Source organism: Pseudorca crassidens, chromosome 7, assembly GCF_039906515.1.
Source record: "Pseudorca crassidens isolate mPseCra1 chromosome 7, mPseCra1.hap1, whole genome shotgun sequence".
Lineage (NCBI taxonomy): Eukaryota > Metazoa > Chordata > Mammalia > Artiodactyla > Delphinidae > Pseudorca > Pseudorca crassidens.
The window spans coordinates 109,457,807-109,479,963 of NC_090302.1; the positions used below are offsets into that span (position 1 = coordinate 109,457,807).

Here is a 22,157-nt window from a genome sequence, read left to right on the forward strand (position 1 = left end):
TTAAAATCTATTTTGTCTGATATGAGAATTCCTACTCCAGAATTTTGTGATTTCCATTTGCATGGAATAGCTTTTTCCATCCCCTCAGTTTATAACACTACAAGTTTGGAAACTGCTAAAGTCCAGCAATAGGGGACTAGTGGCATGAACTCTGATGTATCCACACAGCACAGTCCTAGGAAGCTATAAAAAAGAGTGACCTGACCAAGATAGTGGTACCAAAAAGGTGAAGTCTCCAAAATTTTTGGTTAAGTGATTAAAAACTAATAGAACTGTATTTATCATAAAGCTATAAATTGTGTAAGAAAAGGGAAAATATATGTATATATTCACACTTGTTTATGTATTTACCAAGAAATATTAAAAGAATACACACACAAAAAAAATAAAATTACCACCTTTGAAGGAGAGGAAGGGACAGAGGTGGGAGTCCTCTCTTTGTATGTTATATATTTTTATATTATTTCGATTTTTGAACCATATGAACATACATCTTCAAAAACAAAATTGCACATATATGTACACATAATATATATGCACTATATATAATTTTAAATTCTAGATTCATAATACTTCCCCTGAAAATCTGAATATCTGAGTAAGTTGCTTCATTGTCATCTAGCATCTGACTCGTAAAAATCTAATGCATTTGGATTCTTGTTTCTTTGTAGGCTCTCTCTCTCTCTTTCCCTCTCTCTCTCTCTTTCTTTCTTTCTTCCTTTCTCTCTCCCTCCCTCTCTCTCTCTCCCTCTCTCTCTTCCCTCCTTCCCTCCCTCTCTTCCAGGAAGCTTGTAGAGTTTTTCTCTTTATTTTTTGCAATTAACAAAATTTCATCAAGATGGATGTGCTCAGCCTTTTGTGTGCTGTCCCAGTCTGAGTATGAGTGAATATTTTACAAGCTCGGGGTGTTTTTTGATTCCTATTTATTTATTTTTCCTCTTTACATTCTGGAAGATTCCCATGTCTTTATCACCTGCTTCACCAAAACACGATTCTGATATGTAAATATAGCTTAAATACGTGAAGGTTTCCCAAATGGGTTATCCATTGCTTGGAGAAAAGTTAAGAGATCTAAACAAAAGGGATTGTATCCACATTATGGAATTTATAGCCGAGATATATGTTCTTTTAAACTTCACACTCCCTACCATTCATCATCTCCTCCTCAAAACGTGAGGATCTCTTTCATTAAAAGGCAATAAAAATGTAGGAAAACCTCCTAAAAATAGCTCTGTTGTCTTTCTTTTGACTGGCTTTCACAACGATGTATAAACTAAGAATAGTGTAAGACAAATGCTTTCTCCTAAAACTTCACATTCAAAAATTTAACACATTTATCAAAAATAGGGGAAGATCGCTAAACCGGAATTTATATAAGCAAAGACAGTTACAAATTATCTATGGCACAGCAGCTCTTTTTCTAGCATTTTAGAGGCAATATGGGAAACATTTCATCTAATAACTTTTGTAGTTACAAGAAAATTATTCCAGTTTTCTAAAAAAAATTAACATGGTTGACTTCAGATTTCAGGCCAGAATACAAGTGGGGAAATAGCACTCTAACACTGAACTACCTTTGTGCTAGTTGTGTGAAGTCTATTAAACTTATGGAGCTAGTTTTCTGTTAGTAGATCACTGCTAGTTTTCTTTTAATAGATTTATTTGTTTGTTTTATTAGTATCATTCATTTAATTTTATGATTATCTTAGGTTCTTTCAGACTGACTTAATACTCTATAAATGAACAAACCACTGTATAACTGATCAACTTATTTTTATATGATATGAATTAATGTACTATACAGTACAATACCACATACTGTATTTTAAAAAATTTTTTATTGGATTATAGTTACATGACAATGTTGTGTTAGTTTCTGCTGTACAGCAAAGTGAATCAGCTCTGTGTATACATCTATCCCCTCTTTTTTGGATTTCCTTCCCATTTAGGTCACCACAGACCACTGAGTAGAGTTCCCTGTGCTAAACAGCAGGTTCTCATTAGTTATCTATTTTATATATAGTAGTGTGTATATGTCAGTCCCAATCTCCCAATCCATCCCACCACCCCCTCCTCCCTGCTCCCCACCACCTACCCCCCACCCCCATATCCATACGTCAGTTCTCTACATCTGTGCCTCTATTTCTGCTACCATGTACTGTATTAATTACTCAATGTACTCTCCCCCTTCCAGGCTTATTAAGAAGCTCACAACCACGCATTTTCATTTGAAGGGATCTGACCCCAGATTCGTTTTTCCCATTTGGTCGAACAGAAGCTGGTTTGGCAGGCAACAGCATTCATCTGTATTAATTAACTGTTTTCTTCATCCGTGTGTAGGAGGGGAAATGCATTTAATCTACTTAGCGATTTTATTGAATGTCTGAGCCTAGTTTTTTTTTTTTTCTTTTTTGGCTGCACCCCAGGGCTTGTGGGATCTTATTTCCCTGACCAGGGATCAAACCTGGGCCCTCGGCAGTGAGATCATGGAGTCCTAAACACTGGACTGCCAGGGGATTTCCTTACTTTTTTATATTTACAACTTTGAAAAAATTTATTTTGTATCTTCGAAAGGGTGGGAGGTTAATGAATCAAAATCATAGTTTTGGTTTGTTTGTTTGTTTGCTTTCTACCCTGGAGTTATTTATCACCCTGTAGCCTAATTCTGCCTCTCTCTCTGGATCTCACTGGATTCTCCACCCCTCCCGCCCCCTGGCCCTGACCCTGTCCTATCCAGATTACTCTGCTGTTCATCCCTCCAACTTACTGTGTGTGAACTGATGCTGTGAATTTTCCATCACTCACAATAAGTGAGTCCTCAGCCTGGAACGTGTTTCTCTTCTCTCCATTCATCTGTCCTCCCCCTCCTGCAAACCCTAGTTCCTTCTGCCCTGTGTCTTCAAGGCCTCTCTCAATCTCTTCTCTCTTTCCTTTAAATAATAATAACATGGACATTTATGAAGAGCTCACACCATCAGAGCTTGTAAAACTTTTCCACCAAGGTCTTCCTTTTATCAGAGAAGAATGAAAGCTATTCCAAGGGTGGGTGGGAGTGGGGCGTGTCTTATGTATTTCTTTAAAAATGTCATATTTGTTTTAAAATAGTGTTTTCAATTTATTCCCATGAGAATTGAGTGAAGGGGTGAGTCATCTGGACAACTCTCTGGGGAATGCAGCCCTATGGATGCACAGAAAGAATCAGAAAGAGGCCAGTCTAATAACTTAAGGTTCTTACCACAAAGCTCTTCATAAAATGAGTGAGATGTAAATTAGTACTACTTCCCCTGAAGTAGAAAAGGCCCATAATTTGAAAAAAAAAAAAAAAAGAAAGAAAGAAAAGAAATAAAAAGAACAAAAGGAAGGAAGGAAAGAAGGAAGGAAGGAGATTTTACGTGCAATTTCTCATGTAATCCTTGTAACACTTCTTTAAGTGAAGTATATTTAAAACCCTTCAATAGATTTTCATCATGCTTGGGTTAAAGTCTACACCTTTCAATGTGGTTTACGGTCCTCTGTAATCCACAGTCCGTCAAAATCCTTGTCTGCCTCTCTGCCCCCCTCCCCATGCCCCCATCTCTGCACGTACCCCTTCACCACAGGCCTTCTGGTCATTTCTAACCCTCCAGGTCAACTACAGGCAGCACAGAACTTTGGTCTCCTTTCTGAGGACCAGTTCTTTTAGGGTTTGTTTTGTTAGCTGCATTCTCGTATCTCCCATTCAGAATACTTATCACAATTTTGACTCGTTTGTTGTTTAATGAGGGCTGAGACCAAAGCTGTCTTAATCACCATTGTATCCCTGGAGCCTGGCCTATGGTAGACACTCAAACGTCACTGTAAAAATTAGGTAATATTCTGATACTTACTTTAAGGACAAGGTACTTGGAGCTTATAAGGTTGCAGTAACTCACCCAGGGTTGCACAGCTAATAGTAGCAGAGTCAGGGTCCAGCTCTTTCTGACTCTATTGCATGGAGGGTTTAATTACTACACTATAGAGTTAGAATTGCCACACCTTCATGGCCTGCTCAGCTTATGGTTCATCTCCTTTGCTGCCTTATAATAATTTCCACACCATTTCTGTCATAATTATACTGTTAAGTATTTTTTGATGCCCCACTTCTGCAACCAGAATGTCACCTCCTTTTTTCAAGGAGATAGGCCATGTTTCTTGTTATTGTTTAGAAATCTTTTTTTCTGTTTTACATATTGCTGAAATGGGCACCTGGGACATATTAATTACTCAGCAAAGATTTTACTGAATGATGTATAGGAAGAAACAATGTACTGTGCAGTGGAGCAAAAACATACACTTAGAGGATGGAAAAATAATTTTTAAAATATATGTTTATAATTATAAACATATATTAGTCATTGGTATATATTAGGATTACGAAAGAAGGGTAAACTCTTTGCTCTTCGTGAGTAAAATGTTGAACTATAATAGTAATGAGGGAGCTTTAATTTATTTAATTTTAGAATGTCAAGCACCTAGAACACTGCCTGACACATCATAGGCGTTCAATAAATATTTATTGAATACTGAATCAATGAACTTTAAGTACTTCATTCTAGACCTAGGCAGCTCAGGATTACCAGATATTTGAGGAAAGTCTAACATGAAAAAGGAAAACACTAAAGAAATAAACAAACACCAAACAGATGAAAGAAACCTGGAGGAAACGGATATAATGGAGGGCAGAGAAGAAAAGATTCTAAAAGTATATGTGGGTCTGTTTCCTAAAGCTGTATAAATGTTAGATTTTTAATCTTTTGTAATATGATATTACAAAGAAATTGCTTTTCTTCTGTTATTGTTCAGCTCAGTCATCTTCAGATATGCTTAATCCTTACTAGTCACTTGTGTTATTTCATTGTCTTCTGCTTTTTGGGGTTTTTTTCCCCACTTTCCTTGGTATACCAATGTCTTTGTTGCTGGTTTCTAAGAACTCATTTATGACTAAAAATGTTAACCATTAGTCATGCAATGCAAATGAAATACCATATTTTATTGCCATCAATTTACTATGGTGTTTTGTTTTGGTTGTGTATTAAAAGATAATCATGTTGTGTTTAAAAAATAAAAATAAAAAAATAGGGACTTCCTTGGTGGCACAGTGGTTAAGAATCTGCCTGCCAGTGAAGGGGACACGGGTTCGAGCCCTGGTCCGGGAAGATCCCACATGCCATGGAGCAGCTAAGCCCATGCGCCACAACTACTGAGCCTGTGCTCTAGAGCCCACAAGCCACAACTACTGAGCCTGCGTGCCTAGAACCCATGCTCTGCAACAAGAGAAGCCACTGCAATGAGAAGCCCATGCACCTCAATGAAGAGTAGCCCCTGCTCGCCGCAACTAGAGAAAGCCCGTGCGCAGCAACGAAGACCCAACTTAGCCAAAAAAAAAAAAAAAAAAAAAATCCTCAGAGAGATAAGAGATCTAGAAGCCATAAAATTATACACATTATTCATATAATATATACGGTATAAATTTATACATATATACTATTATTTCCCTCATTTTACAGGTAAGAGAATTGAGATAAAGTCAGGTGAGGTAACCCAGGGTCAGGCTCTGAGTTGAGCAGGAAATCTGACTCCACTGCTCCTGCTGTGATCACGCTGTAGTACAGGCACTCAGATGTTCACACTCCATAGTTACGCCTTTGTATGAGCCACACCCCTCCCTAAGTCTCTACCATCTTTTCCACCAACCCCAATTCGGCTCATTTCCCAGGACCCACTCTTCTCATAAACCTACCTCTGAGCACAGCTGTTCACACTGATTTCTTTATTCCTCAGACACTTATAATCTGTACCATTCATTTTATTACTGGGTCATATAATTGTTTTGTTCTCTAGTTGTTGGTTTTTTAATCTATAGCTCTGTCCTCCCCAACAAGAGCAAATCCCCAGGGATAGAAACTCCTCAGAAATCCTTATCAAAATGCTAAGTATGTAAGTGTCACTGTATAAAAATCTGCTGACTTGAGTCTAAGTAGAGCATTTACTGGATTAATATCATGGCTCCATATCTGGAACATTCCAGACTCATAAGATCTACTTGACAAGAGTGTCTCGTTACTTCAGATGCTGTGTAACTGATTTGTCACTATCACATGCTAGTCACGTCTGGCAGCAGTGGGGAAGAGTAAGTGCACACTCTGAAATAAAACAAGGGTGACCTGGATAAACAGGCATCGCTTTACAACTCATGTCTGTTTTGGGAAAAGAGAAGTGCTTCTCCATCACTCCAAGTTATTCAGTCTACAGATGGTTGGATGGTCTTTGATGGTTTTATGGCTTGACTTTACCTTTTCTCAGCTCTTCCTGGACCAGTGCTCTGTATGCTGTAAGCATATATCTCTCATTATTATTAGAGGTGACTGAACCTAGTCAAACACAGATTTCTATTTGGGAATATATTAGAAAGATATTTTTCAGTCAGCCATTCAATGTAAACCTCTATTAAATACCCACTTTGGATTTAGCAGTATCCTAAAATCTGTAGTAAAATTGTGCAAGGAGCGAAAGACATAATTTCTGCCCTCAAGGTACGTACAGTTGAATTCATTTGTATTTTATATGCTTCAAGTGTGAGTTAGAACACTTGTCAGAAAATTAATGCAAAGCATCTTTGTTTCTTAAAATGACTTTTTGGGTAAGGTATAAAAACTGGCCACTGTACAAAGCCTATACCTAGTTTTTTCTTTTAAAAACTCATATATATGTGTATGTGTGGATATGTATGTGTGTATGTATGTATGTTTGTGTGTATAAAGATAGAGAATTAGCTAACATATGAATAACTCAAGCGGATTTTTACAGAGCATTTATACATATTTATGCCTTTTGAAATACTGCCTAACACATGCATCTGAAAACCAGAGATGATTTGAGACAGTCATCTTGGCTCCTCTGGTAAATATTTTCTGATTTACAGTTTTCCGTTTAAGGAAGGATTGGGGCTGGGAAACTATACAGTGATCAAATGATTACCTAAAAATGTCAGTGAAGAATCAGATAACGTACTTCTAATTGGATAAGTCAATGCGATAGTGAAGGAACATCTTGCTCCTTAGGACTACCTAATTCTATGCATAATAAATCTTATATTTTAAATGTATTGCAAAGCATAAAGTACTTTCCCAAATATGATCTCATTTTGATTTTGGTCCAAACACATATAAATATATTTCTATTACATATGCATGTACTAGATTACACATTCATATCAAGATAAAACAGAATATACTCATATATTAACAGTTTCATTTGATGAAATATAACACACAGAAGCATTTATTTTTTGTCTGTTTATATATTTTGTTTTTCCCTTGGCATGAGAGTTTAAGGTATGATCATTTAGAGATTATCTTCACAACGTTTAACCCCCAAGGTTTTCTGGGTGTCCTTTATTCTTCAACTGAAAAGGACAATTCTTGGAAACATCTAGTTTTTTCTATGATATAAAACAGGCAGCCCCTTCTGTCTTGTCTAGAACGACACTGCCAGAACTAAATGCTGTGCCAACATTTAGTTTCGCTGATCACAAAGGGGAACAGCAAACAAAGGTGGACCCACAGTTAGCTGTACCCACACCTGGAAAACCCCTTCCAGGGCTCGCCCCACCGTGGGGAAACAGGGCCATCTTCAAGTCTACCTTTATAGTTATCGATAATCATGACCACTGGAAGACTGGGAGCCTAATCTTAAAAAGTGAAGACTGGGCTTCCCTGGTGTCGCAGTGGTTGAGAGTTCGCCTGCCGATGCAGGGGACACGGGTTCGTGCCCTGGTCCGGCAAGATCCCACATGCCGCAAAGCGGCTGGGCCCATGAGCCATGGCCACTGACCTTGCGTGTCTGGAGCCTGTGCTCCGCAACAGGAGAGGCCACAGCAGTGAGAGGCCCGCATACCGCAAAAAAAAAAAAAAAAAAAAAAGTGAAGACAACATCTAAGCTAAATTCACAAAATCACAGCTCTAATATGGAACATTAAAGAATAAGTAATCACTGATAAAAACTAAAAGAAAAGATTTCCAGGCTGGAATAGAAGCGTACGCAAGCTGAGATTTTTAAAGCCAAACTTAGTATCTACCAACTGTTTAAAAGGAAACAGGAAGTGCAAATAACTCATAATTCTGAGCCTGTCCTACTGGTGAAAGAGACTTGGGATTTTGTGCACTACTGAAATGTTTTTAGCTTAGTTGTTAATACAGGTCTACAAAGCAAGACTCACCAACATTCTGTTTCTTCATAGCTTCTTGATATGTCACAGTACAAACGTCCGAGGAAAGTATACCTGGAAAGAGATGGACAACAGTGACAAATTTATTTTTGGAAATGACAGATTCGATTAGCTGTATGCTCTGTAGTCACTGAGAGAGCACACAAATCTTTACAGAGGTGCTCTTTTCCTTTAGGAGTATGTGCTTATGAACTACAGTGAACATTCATCCTGAAATGACTGAAACGGAGAAAATATTAGGGAGTTGAAGTTTGTTTCCTCTTGTCTGTTGGATCCTTTTGGATCACTATTTAAGGGAGTCCAAGACCATCACAGAAAGCTAATAGCCTTTAGAACTCTCAGATCATACTGATATTACTGATGGGAGAATTAAGCCAAATTGCATTCTCAAAATGGTTCTGGGAACACACCACTTCCAGTAATGGTCCTATCAGCCAGACCTAAAAGCAGAGGGAGCAGGGGATGCACTTAAAGGCAATTATCCATCAACATTGGAAAATATGGTTACTAGATTAAGAGAGTTGGGTTCTATGCAATATATCTTGATTGCAGCAAAGCAGTTGATACAACATTATTCAATTTGCCAGCTAGATTAATGTAACTTGGTTTAGGCAGAAGTATAGTCAAATGAGCTACCAGCTATCCAGAGGGCCATAAATAATAGATAACAATAAACACATTTGTTTTACATGCTCCTAATTTAGTTATTTTCCCCCAGCGCTCTCCTTGAGTTCAGAACATGACAGTTATATAATATATGCCACCCTCCAGTTATCTTTTCTTAAGATCTTTTAGGAATCCCATCTGTTCCATAAAGTTGCAAGGACCAATTATACCATTTACCATCAACAACTCCCATTAGTCAGGGCTTCCTTCATTTATCCATATTCAGTTTTCAGCTTCCCCTTATATTTCTTTTTGATGTCTGGACTTTCTCTTAATGTAAAATGTCAAGAGCAGAAGTACAGGGCAGTGGAAATACCCTTTGCTTCCATACAAAAAAAGCTACTGACTGTGGCTTCTCTGGGGTGCTTTGGTGGAGATGACAATGACAGGAAAGTTCAGTATAGGCACTACTTTTCTCAGCTAGGAGAATTTTCTGTAACTTTCAGGCAGTGTAACTGGCACAGTTTCTAAAAATATTGAATCATTGTTTATTATATTAGAAGGAAGACAAAACCCTTGATTTTATCATTTAAACTACTGAAAGTAAAGTTTAAAAAAAAATTGGGGGGTTGAAATATACAAAAAAGTGTGGTGATTCTCAACAGACATGTCTTCCATGGTGCATAAGGTGGGTAGTGGGAGAAATATAAGAATCCCAAGAGAGTGGGAGGCAGGGGCAATTGTGGGGCTGGGAAGCTGAGGGTACCGCCCTCGCTGGAGGGGAAGCAAGAACATACTTATCTCCATCATATTCCCTCTTTCCATTCAATGCTGGTATCACACAATTGGCTGCCTTGGGAAAGTAATATGATGACATTCTTACATTTGTTTTAGAATGTTAGAACATTCATATTAGGGATTTACCAAATGTACTGTTTCTGCTTCCCTAAGTTCTCCGAAATGGCATATAATAAAAGATAGAGATTCCTGCCTCTTCTCTACCTGAGAGGGGAAAAGGCAAAATAACTGTGGCAGAAACCTTGAGAGAGAGGCACTACTGCCATTGAGTTTTAAATGTAGCTGAGAGTGGGTACAGCACAGTAGAAAAACTTTACTTCCTCACTACTTTTTTTCCTTCAAAGCTTTATTCATACAAATAAATAACCGATAACTAACTACTAATGTGATTTTAGGCAAATTACTTAATTCTGAACAGTTTCCTCATCTGTAATACATTCTTTTAATTGCTGTATCACTCTGAATATAATTTGGCCAGGTGGGCTGTGTGTGTGTTTATGTTCTAAATACTTTCCCCCCTTTTGATTATAAAAATAAGCCATAGTTATTATTTCAAAAATCTGAAAATATATAAAGTATACAAATAAAACTAATGAAAGTAATTCTGCTAATGTTCATACTTAGGTTACCTGTTTGTGTATATTATTGCCTTGATTTATGTTAATTTATTTTCATTGTTGCATTCTACTTTTATCATCTTTTTCTAACATTCAAACTTCCTTCCTTGGTTTTGTTTTCTAAAACAAATTATTTCATACTTTTACTCAGATTTCTTAGTTCTATAGTTCTGTTCTTAGTCTATAATCCCACTGGGACTACTCTCTCTTAGTTTTTATTTAAAGAGCTTCAGTGTTTTAAATTTATTGATTAATCTTATCAATAATTCCCCCCTTTACCTTCATGGTTTTATCTTTGTCATCATTTCCTAGCCTTAAGAATTTAATTTTTCTTCTGGTTGGTTTTCTCTGTTTGCCTCTCCAGGTTCATTCTCTGCTATCCTCTGCCCCATTTTGTGCCCTGAGAGGAAGAAGGTGGGGTGGTGGAGGAGAGAGTTCCCTTTTCACTTGGCCACACTGTTCCTTTCCCTGGGCTGACCCCCACTCCGTGGAGGGTGACCTTCACGGGTTCAGGAGACAAAATTTTTAAGACACTCCTTCCCCTTTCAAGTCTAGAAGTGGTCGTGGTCCCCACTTTTCACCAATCCCTCTGGTTCTCTTCCCATTTCTCTGTCATTGACCCTTCTTTAAACGTCTTCCAGTTAAACACTTGTAGAATACTATTCATTTCATGTTGATGTGGTGATAGAAACAATCTTTATCCCATTAATCTTTTTAAAAATGTTAAAAGGTTTTGATTTTTTGCATTGTAGTTAAATTCTCTTATGCTAAATAGTGACTGCTTTAGACAATGTTAAATCTTCTCATTTTACCATACATTATTCTTATCTCACTTTTAATTAGCTATACGTTAACACATTTTAACTTTTTCTTCTCTGATATTGTGCTTTATGTTCAGGTTTTATAATGACCTACAAAAAGCATGAGTACAGAGAGTGACAGCAACAGAGAGACCTCACACTGCAAACAGGAGGCTGGAGGACCTCTCCCTTAGTTCTCCCTATAGCCTTTTATCCAGTTTCCTCAATTGATTTCTAATCCCTTTTATAATTATTTCCCTAAAAAAATACTAACCCTGAGATGCACAGGGACCTACATATTAAGTCTCCATAGGGCAATTTATTCTCTTTATACAAGTTCTATACTTTCTAACACTATGTATTTTCCATACTATGCAGTCTTTGTATTGAAACCGCCTATTTCCATATCTGTGGTCTCTGACATGTAGAACCAGTGGTTTTGGCAAAGTGTATCATTGTGTTACAAACAAGCACAGCCTGACATGAACCTTTATCCTCCAGGACTAGAGGGAGGATAAAGAACTGCCAGGATGCACTGAAGCTCAGGAGGCTGGCTGGAGAGGGAGTAGCACTCGACATTCCAAGATATGAAATCAGCTGCAGAACAAGCTGAGCCTGGAAGAGCTGAAAATGGCTCACGTAGGGATTATGGTTCTTCATCTGCTGATTCTGGCAAGACAAGGTGGAAGGCTGCTTCAGAAGGACTGGAAGTGAACTCTACTGCTCACAGTGAGAGGTCCGGCGGAGTCCTACACCGGCCAGCCGAGTCACAGGGAGAAAGGGTTAGAACCCTTCAGATAGCTGACTGAGGAAAGTAGAAAGAATCAAAGAGAAGCCACCCACAGCTGGACGGACCTGTCCTTCTTCAAGAACTCATTACTTCAAAAATTTTAAAAAGCACCTCCCTGGAGCTTATTAAAAGAAAGATGAGGCGATTGACTAAAGAAAGCAAGACGAGATATTTAAAGAATCTGCTTTGTGTTTTTCAGTAAAGTCACTGAACAATAATGACTAGAAACAAAATAAGAAACGCAAGAAAAGACAATGTGTTGATAAAGGATTCTTTTGGTTCCAGCCAGCCAAAAACGGGGTTAATAGAGAGACAGAGAGAGATGCTGGGGCAGCTCAGTTATACCAGGTCTGGGACGGAACCGCGCAGGAAGAGGACCCCGTGAGCTCTGCCCAGGCTGCTTCTCTCTTAATTCTGCCCTCTGCCCACCCCCCCGCCCCCACCCTGGTCCGTGCATCAGTTTCATTCTGCTCTCTCAGTGCAGGCAGACCAGGCCACGTGGCGTGGAAGGTGGCCAGAAGCACACACAGGGTTTACAGTTTAAAGGTCCACCTACCCAGATAGAGCCTAACTGGTCTCTTGCCCTCAGGGAAAAGGGACTGATTTGCCCCACTTTTCATCTGGCGCAAACCAGCCAACTCCTAGTGCAACCTCTTTGAAGGAGTAGGCAATTCATGGAAAGGAACAGGCCTGTGATACAATAGAGCCCACGAAAGATTATCGTCATATGGTCCTAAGGAAGGACATATGAAAAGATAGCTGAATGAGATCGGGAGAGAACAGGAAGGAATTTCAGTTATGATCCAAAATACAGTTATGATCCAAGCTTGAGTTTACTCTGAATAAATCAGAATAGACAAAAGAAATAAAAAGTAAGCAAAAAGATTTAACAATTCTTTTTAAGTCTTTTAAAATAATTGTTTTACTTTGTTTTCAGAAGTCCTCCCTTGCTGGTTTTCCTTAGTTTTTACATATCAGAACCTTCTGAGTTGAACAATTAGTTTATTTATTTCAACTTTTTCTTGTTTACTATTCAGAATATTTCAGGCTGTTAAAATTTGCTTGTATGGATGGATTTGGCCTCATCTCATAAATATTTGAAAAAAAAATCCTCATTTGTTATTTGCTTAATATTATGTGATTTCAGATGAGGATATATTTAAAATTTCAAGATGTTTCTATTGAGAAATGCTTATTAATTCCTTGATATATTAAATTCTAGACAAAGACAGTGACCTGTACGAGATTCAGCTTTTCAGATTTAATTTTCAGTTATATTTATTAATTCCAAGCATACAGCAGGTTTATAAGAGAAAGATCTAAATATGCATGTACTCTACCTTGTCTACTTATTCAAATTCTCTGAGCTTTGTTTTGGTTTTGTTTAGTTTTTCAGGGAGTGTTGGCCTTTTTTTTTCTAAACTCATCAAAGGCTGAAAGAGCTCTTTAAAAGACCTCTGCGACAATTGTAATTCTATTTTTCTTTATAGAGTCTGATGTAGTTATTTGCCTCATAAAGATCTATGACTGTTAATTTTCATGATGAATATTATCTTTTAGAGTTATTATGAAGATTAAATAACACAATGCTCACAAAGCACTTATTCAGTAATTGGTATATAGCAAATGCTCTATAAATGTTAACTCATTATCGTTTCCTAAATCAGTAATTTCTGCTTTTATCTTTATTAATTTCCAGCTCCTGTATTTTTCCTCTTTCTTAAATTGAATGGCTATTCCATTTGTTTTAAATCTTTCTTATTTCATAGTGAAATCCTTTAAAGCTGTGGATTTCCCTTAAGCTATATCCTGTGGGTTTTGCTGTAGAGTATTCTTATGCTTATTATCTCTAAATAACCAGAAATTTAACATTTTGTTCTATTTTATTTTAGTCCAGAGATGTTGCCATAAAATATGCATTGCAGGAATCGATTAAGATTTACTCTGTGACCAAATACATATCCATTTAAAAAAAATATTCCATGGGCATAAGAAAAAATGACTTTTCTGAGTTTTTATGATGTAGACAGTTCATATATCACCTTATATTCTTTAAGTTCTTTATATGCTTCTATAACTTTGTCATCTTAATCACTGCACTCAATTTCTGTGAGATAAGTTTTACATTCTCTCCATCACCCCTTAGTTATATCTTGGCTACCTGTAGGACCCTTGAATTCTAGAAAGCCATAAACATTTTTTTTTACTCTGTTGCAGCTTCCTGAGTTGCAGCGGGAATATCTCTCCCTTTTCTGACTCATGATTGGTAAATCTTCTCACTACGTGGAAGTTTGAAAGATTTTCTTTTTATCCTTAGAGTTTCACAAAAATGTCCAGGTTATGAAGAATGTCTTTTGTTGTTGTTAATCTGGCCTGCTAATCAGGAGACTTGATCTAAAAACTCAAGTCAGAAAAATATTCTATTATTTCTTTGACTATTTCTCTTTCCCCATCTATTTCTTTATCTGTTTCTGAATTCTTGGGTTATTTGATCTCCTGGGTCGATTCTTCCATTATGTTTATCTTTTTTCTCCTAATTACTACTCTTTATCTTAAGATAATTTCCAGTTCATTTACCATATTATTAATGAGGCTTTCATCAGTATCCATTCTATGTTTTTACTGCCTCTGTTGAATTTCTAAATTAAACTTATTACAATTTTTACTAGCAAAAATTCTTTATCATTCTAAGATTTCTTCTCTTTTTTTGTAGAACTTCTCCCTCAGATCTCATTGAATTATTTTTAGTTCTTTCCTGTTTCCTTCATTACATTACTGCCATAAAACTTTCCCCTATTTCAATGGGATCTATGTGTTCTAACTATTTCAATTTCAGTTCCATCCTTAAAAGTGTGGATTACTCTTAAATGTTTGGTCGTTTTTCATTTTCTGATTATCATTGATACTCACCAGGCCAATGAGGAACATCTTAGTTATTTATTTCTTCTGAACTCATTTAACTTTGTCTATAGGAAAGCCTGGTAGTGGAGGGTGAGCAGATGGGGAAATAAAAGTTACAAATCTGTTTCTTACTTAGAGGGCAGCACCTAGGGAGCCAGTGGGTTGTGGCACTTCTCAGGAAAGTTCAGCCTTAGAGAGTGATTGTCGTCCTGGTTTTATAAGAGTGCAACGATTCAGTATGGAAGAGTTATTCAAAAGAAGCCGTATCAGCAGCATTGGAAAGTTTCTCCCTTGAGTCTGTATAACAAGTAAGCAAGACATCATAATATTTATTAAGAATTACTCAGAATAGCTGGACCTCCTGAGGAATCCACTGGGTTAGTTGTCTTCACTCCAGAATTTACCAAGGCGTTAGATCACCATCTCTCTATGGAACACTCTGCAAACTGTGCAGCAGGTGGGCCTGAAGTGTTCTCACCTGTTCTGCATCACAGGAACCCACAGGCTGCAGACTGCAACAATAGGTCAGTCTCCTTCCCTTCCAGGACCCATTAGCCAAATGGAATTATTACCTCCTTGGAGAGTTAAGAGGAGGAGAAATCAAGAAATCAAACACTGTATCAAGTCCTGTTTCCTCCCATCCCACCATAGTGTACTGGAAAAAATAGGATGATATGGTTGCATTATAATAAACTAGGACTAGCCTCAAAAGATAACTGGCTCTCTATTTCTAGGAATTTCTCTATGAAAATTCTCTATGAAATTCCCCTATGAAAGCAAACCTCTGGATCGACTCGTTCAAAGCCAGAGTCATAATTTTCTTGGATGTGCCCCCAACATTTAACTGGCCTCTTACTTAGCATCTCTAAGAAATAATGTAGCTTCACACTTTTGGCAATGCAGACCGGATATGGACAGAGACATGGCTTTTGGGAAGAGGAAGGATGAGGGCCCCCTGGGTGATTAATAGCAATGTGTTATTTAGAGAGTCACTCAGTTACCTTGAGCACAACTACTTTATTGAAGGGTCTACCATAAAGTTATACTTCAATAGATGCTCAAAGGATATCTTTCTGAAAAAAAAAATCTGCAGCCACAGTGAGTCCAAATGTTAGTCGATGCCTCATCTATGGCTTCCCACTAGAGTTTAGTGTCTCCTGGGAATTTCTCCCAGGGGGCCAAATCTCTCTCACAGCAGCTAAGACTCAATGGAAACAACCCTCTTGAGATGTTTTACTGTCCTTTCTGAAAGGCTTTCAAGGCTGGCACAGTAGACGGCAAAATGGTGGAGCTGTACGATGGACCAGATGTTGCCCCTCTTCTTTGAGTGTTACACACTGCCACCTCTCCTCTCTCACCGAACCAGCCAAAGGTCTACAATTTGCCTGTTTTCTGCTCATACTGGGTGCCAATTTCCCACTTTTCACACTAAATGTGAGTATCACTGTCACTGCTATCTGCCGGCGGGTGGAAACTTCACCCACCCAAGATGAATCTTGGTCCTAGGTTCCACATTCCACAAACACATAACTGATGGCCAGATGGGAAAGAAGTCCTCCTTTCCTGTCACCCTGCCCCTCTGCCCCCGCCAATCGTATAGTCAACTTGGCAATAAATGCTGCCCTTCTCTTCATTGCTTGTTAATGAAGGGGAATTGGGGATTAGAGTCTGTCTTTAAACCCAGTTCCCTGTGGTCAACCTGCAGCCACCTCCCCAATCTCCCCTCATTAACAAGCAGTGAAGAGAAGGACACCATTTATTGTCAAGTCGACTGTAGGATTTGGTCCTGTTCACTTCTGATTCCCACAGACTTCCCTCCCTACGTTCCTGGGAATTGGGCTGAGAGCATCTCCCCCTCTCCTCTTCCAGAACATCCTGGCAGCATTCCATCCTCCTTGCGCAAAAGGTCAAGAAATGTGAAGGATATGAGCTTTGACCTGACTTATAAGCTAATAAGTTAGCCCGCCGCCGTTTCATGGATGCTGGAAAAAGATACAGTTCTCCCGAGTCACAGACAAAGAACTTCATTGCTCAAGGAAATAGCAGGAGCCCCAAAATCAATGTTTGCTCTTGTTTCCTGAGCCCCCAGTCCTCCGGGGAAACTCAAAGAGAGCCAGGAGATACACACAATGGGCTGCGTTACAGGGGAGGAATCTGTGCTTAAGGTACGTGCTCCAGAGGAAGACGCTCTCTCTAACCCCCAAGGCTGTTCTTCACCCAGACATCCCTAGAAAGATACTCTGCAACCTAGGTGGCAGGTACTTCTACTCTCAAGGTATACAGAAATGCAAGAAGCCACGGATCATTTTCTCCCCAAAAGGAATTGATCAAGAAGGATTGTCCTAACGAACTCTTTGTGATACTTTCAAAATATAAATCAGCTCATGTTACTTCCTTGCTCCCATGACTACCAGTCATGCTTACGAATAAAATCCAAACTCTTAACCGTGACCCCCAAGGCCTGACATTCCCTGGCCCTGGCTGTGTCTCAGATGCCATCTTTCTGAATCCAGCACTCTGTTCCCCTTGCAGTACCTGGACACCAAAGCACTCTTCCATCTTGATGTCCGCTGTTGCTGGATTTGTACATGGCTCTGTCCTTCCCTCACTGAGGTCACTGTTCAGATGTAACCTCCTTGGAGAAGACTTACTTGAGTACTCTGAAGTTAAACCCCACTTGCTCTAATCCTTCCCCTCATTATTTTTTTTCAGCACACTTACCTCCACCTGCCAAATCCAGGTCCATTAGCTTATTTCTTTGTTATCATCTCCCCCTCTAGACTGTAACCTCTCTGAAGCTGGGGACTTCGGCTAGTATGTCCCCTGACTTAGATCAGAGCCTGCCAGCCACTTGACAGTCCCTCGGTTAATATCTGTTAAATGAAATATGGTATTTTCAACTGCTTCTTTCTTCATTAAAAGGACTGCTCATTTGCTTACTCTTTATAAGCCAATATATAGTGAATCAGGCCTGACATACCCGGAAGCAGAGACATTTACAAAGATTGATTCCTTGTGAAAAATGTTACTTTCAGTTTCCCAGAGTGTGTGTTTATTCCTGCAGATAGCCAGTCGACAATGAAGCTCAGAGTACATGTCTGGACTACTGCAATCACGCCCTAGCTGGTCTCTCCCAACTTTCATTCTTGCTACTTGACAACACACTCTCCCTAGAGCATTAAGAGTAATCTTATTGCCATAAAATTTGCATCACATCACGGCCCTCTTTCAAAATCTGCAATGCATCCCATCGCATTTAGAACAGTATCTAAAGTCTTAATGATGAGCTTCTAAGTCATATCCTAGCACCTAGCTGTCAAACAGACAGGGTTTAGGGTTGACAAAGCAGCTGGAAATTTAGGAGCGAAATCCTGGAAATGAGAAAGTTGCAGAAGGGATGACTCACGGAACCTGAGCATAAACTCCCTCAAATTCCTGGATAACTGCATCTACACATGTGTGGGGATTACTGCAGGGGGCTCGGGAAACAGCAGGCAGAAACGGGAGAGGAGTCTGTCTTGGAAAGACAAAGTACACTGGGTGAATCTGGGAGTTGACGGCCCCTTCAGACTTCAAGACAGGAGATTACTAGTCACACAATGAGCCATAAGCGCAAATATATTACTAATAAAAAAACATAAGCAGAAACTCACAGACAAAAAGGGAGAAATAGTTAAATCCACAATTATAATTGAAGATTTTAACACCCTTCTCTTAGTAGTTGACAGAACAGCCCTATAAAAAATTAGTAAGGATGTAGAAGATCTAAATGACCAACCATTACCAAATGGACAGTCATAGAACATCACACTTAACGACTAAAAAATACATAGTTTTTTTCAAGTGAATGTGGAATGCTCCCCAAGTTAGATCACATCCCGGGCAACAAAATAATTTCCAAATTGATTTTAAAAGATGTAAATTTGCAGAGAATGTCCCCTGATGATGAAGGAATTAACTTAGAAAGCAATAACAATGCCCTACCTAGAAAGACACAAAATATTTACAAATTAAGTGGCCCACTTTTAAATAATTCCTGGGGCAAAAAAGATATCACAAAGGAAAAAATATATATTTTGAACAAAATAATAAGGGAAATGTAGCATATTAAAATTGTGGGATGTGGGGGCTTCCCTGGTGGCGCAGTGATTGAGAGTCAGCCTGTCGATGCAGGGGACGCATGATCGTGCCCGGGTCCGGGAAGATCCCACATGCCGCGGAGCGGCTGGGCCCGTGAGCCATGGCCGCTGAGCCTGCGCGTCCGGAGCCTGTGCTCCGCAACGGAAGAGGCCACAGCAGTGAGAGGCCCACGTACCGCAAAAAAAAAAAAAGAAAAATTGTGGGATGTGGCAAAAGCAGTGTTTCGAGGAACTACATGATTATAAATGCTAATATTAAAATTTTCCTAAGGTCTCCATCTCCTACAATTGAAGCACAAATTCCCAAGTCTGTGGTGTGACACGTTAGGCTCTCATCCCTGGCTCTGTCTCAGACATCTGATCCTCCTCGGCCTCTCTTAATAGAAGCCTTATGACTCCTTCTTAACGCCATAACTTTGCAGCATTCTTGGTGGCTATCCTCTGCGTAGAAAGCCCTCCTGATTCTCTTATTTCTGAAACTTTTCTTGCAAAATTCAGCCCAGGCAATGTCTCATCCATGACCCCTCAGGCTGAGCAAAGGTCCTCTATTCCTTTATTTTTTGCTTCAAATACAGCAGCAGAAAACTTTTTGTTTCCTTTTGCTCTGTTCGGGGTGGGGCGAGGTAAGCACCCCAAATTTATTAGAGAATTAGTCTTCCTGACGTTATTTTTATATGTCCTCATCACCCTTTCCATTCATCTTTGGCTATACACCTAGTTGGGTTTCTTTTCAATGTTTATGCTTATATTAAAATTTGTTGAGGTCATGTATTATTACACATTGTAATCCTAACCTATTTATACCTCCCTTTTTATTCCTCATCAACTAGAATTGCATTTATGGGGCCTTCATAACTTCTCAAACATTTTAGACTCTCTTCCAGAAATTCATGTTTGGGGGTCAAATTTATTTTTTCTCTGAATGCTTTTGAACTCTGCTCTTCTGGCTCTCTGGGTACCAAATGTAACCATCTCCATATTTTCACTTGCTGGCTGTCAAGGACTCTAAGATGAACTTACTGTTTGTTTTTTTTCTGGGATTTTAACATTTCTTTTTTGATAACCAAGCAGGTTTTTCATATTGGTAAGAACTGCTGCAGAAGTTTGTTCCTACTGGTTTTTTATTCTAATTTCTGGGAGGTGCAAATGATACCAAAAGCAACTTAACTTACTTAATATCAAGAGCTACACTGAACAGTATTAAGTATTAACAGTATTAAGTTGTTAACAGTATTAACACTGATATTAAGTTGTACTTAATACAACTTAATATCAAGAGCTACACTGAGACATGGATTCCAAGCAGGCCCCTGTTTGGTATTCCTCAAATTAACATTTGCTAATTATTTGTTCAGTATTTACTTGGTTGGGAGTGGGGTGAATAAATTGATTTTATATAAAAAATGTTTCAATCTTTATATTCAAAGTTATGTATTAAATGTGCCATCTATAAGCTATATTTTTTTAACTTTTAATTTGGAAATAATTTCAAACTTAAAGTTGCAAGAAAAAGAATCATATAGAGAATGCCTGGATAGCCTTTACCCAGGTTCACCTATTCTTAACTTTTAGCCCCATTTGCTTTATTATTTGTTATCTGTCAATCTATCATCTATCTGTATCATCTATCATTTAATACCTCTAATCTGCCAATCTAATCTGTCCATCATCTATTTACATATTTTTCTGAGCCATTTGAGAGCATATTTCATGTATTATGGCCCTTTACCCCTAATACTTTAGGTGTGTTTTTTAAAAAAGAATAAGGATATTCATTTATGTAACCACGTTCTGTAATGTATTTAACTGTTGTCTAATTCCTCAGCTGTATTCAAACCTGTCAATTGACCTAATAATTTCCCATATAACATTATTTTTCCTCTAGCAAAGGATCACTCTAGGATCTAATATAGCATTTAGTTCTCATGTTTCTTTAACCTCCTTTGACCTGGAACATTTCCACAGCTTTTCTTTATCTTTTAACAACATTGACATTTTTGAAGTATAATCCCCCATTTAAAAGACAGAGCACTCTTCATTTTTTATTTGTCTACTGTTTCTTCATTATTCGATTGAAGTTATACAGTCTCAGCTGAAATATCACATAGAGGAAGCTATATCCTTCTCAAGACATCATGCCCATCTGCCTCTCATTGGTGGCGTTAACTTTGATGATCCTATCAGGGTGTTGTCTCATTTCTCCATTGTATAGCTATTATTTTTTTTTTTTTGAAATGGGACAGTTTTTTAATGAGGTTCTTTGTAAGACGTTCAGAACACGACTTTGTGAGGATAAATTCCGTTTGCGAGAGCAAACACAGAGCAGAGGTAGCCCTGGAGCTGAGAACAGCTTTGATTTTTTGCAGAATTTGTGAGTCCACAGCTTTCTGATGAACCTTGAGCTGCTCTGTAATCTCGTATTTCTCTCTCTCTGTGTCGAAGATCTCACCTTCCTGGTGCCTGGGCTTACGCAGCTTCTATTTGAAGTAAGCGTCAGTGAGCTGTTCTGGGATTTTCACACCACTGATATCAATTTTGGTGGAAGTGGCAAGGACAAATTTCTAGTGTGTTCTCCGCAGAGGAACTCGACTGAGGGACAGAGGCCCAGTCATAAGTAGCAAACCACTGCTCAGCTGCTTCAGGAAAATGACCCTCTTGCCTCTGTGGCGCTCAGAGAGGCAGATCAGAATAGTCCCAGGAGTGATGTGAGCGTGCAGTTTTCTCACGTGCTTACTGAAGGGTTTTTTGCTGTGACTCAACAGCTTTCGAGGCACATCTTCAGTAGGATAATATCTAGGCATTTTGCGAAGTTTAACCACCCGGGTACCACCATTCTTGTCACCACCAGCTGGTTTTGTGACAGTAGCAAGAACCTTCACTTTTTTCTTCTTTTCCACCTTGGATTTAGCTGCTGAATACCTCCTCTTGTACAAGGCCATTCCGGAATACATAACCGATAGGGAATATCTGCCAATTCCTCTGACCAGGACAGGGTTTTGGCAGCAGCGGGGCTTCCCCTGCTTCACCTTGTTAACCTTGCCACCACCATCAGCCTTCTTGGCTTCAGGTTTTTTCTCCTTAGTATCTGGCTTCTCAGCATTTTCACCCGCCATCTACCAATACATATATTTTTAAAAAGGCATTTCACCAATTATCTCATAGCTATACAGCGATAGGCCTACCAGACTACAAGTTCTCATCCTCTTTCTACATCCTTTTCATCCCTCCCACTATAAGATATAGGCCTTCCTCCAAATCGCC

At 38.7% G+C, this 22,157-nt stretch overlaps 1 long non-coding RNA gene and 1 pseudogene across 1 annotated transcript in view; one reads left to right on the forward strand and one right to left on the reverse strand.

Moving 5' to 3' along the window:
• Nucleotides 1-6,214: 6,214 nt before the first annotated feature.
• The window catches only part of LOC137228215 (uncharacterized), a 33,509-nt gene continuing 17,566 nt past the window's right edge, over nt 6,215-22,157 (forward strand). Inside the window, exon 1 of the long non-coding RNA XR_010945201.1 lies at nt 6,215-6,551. This is a non-coding gene — a long non-coding RNA (uncharacterized lncRNA). The remainder of the gene's footprint in view (nt 6,552-22,157) is intronic.
• LOC137228214 (large ribosomal subunit protein eL6 pseudogene) lies at nt 21,168-22,009 on the reverse strand (annotated as a pseudogene).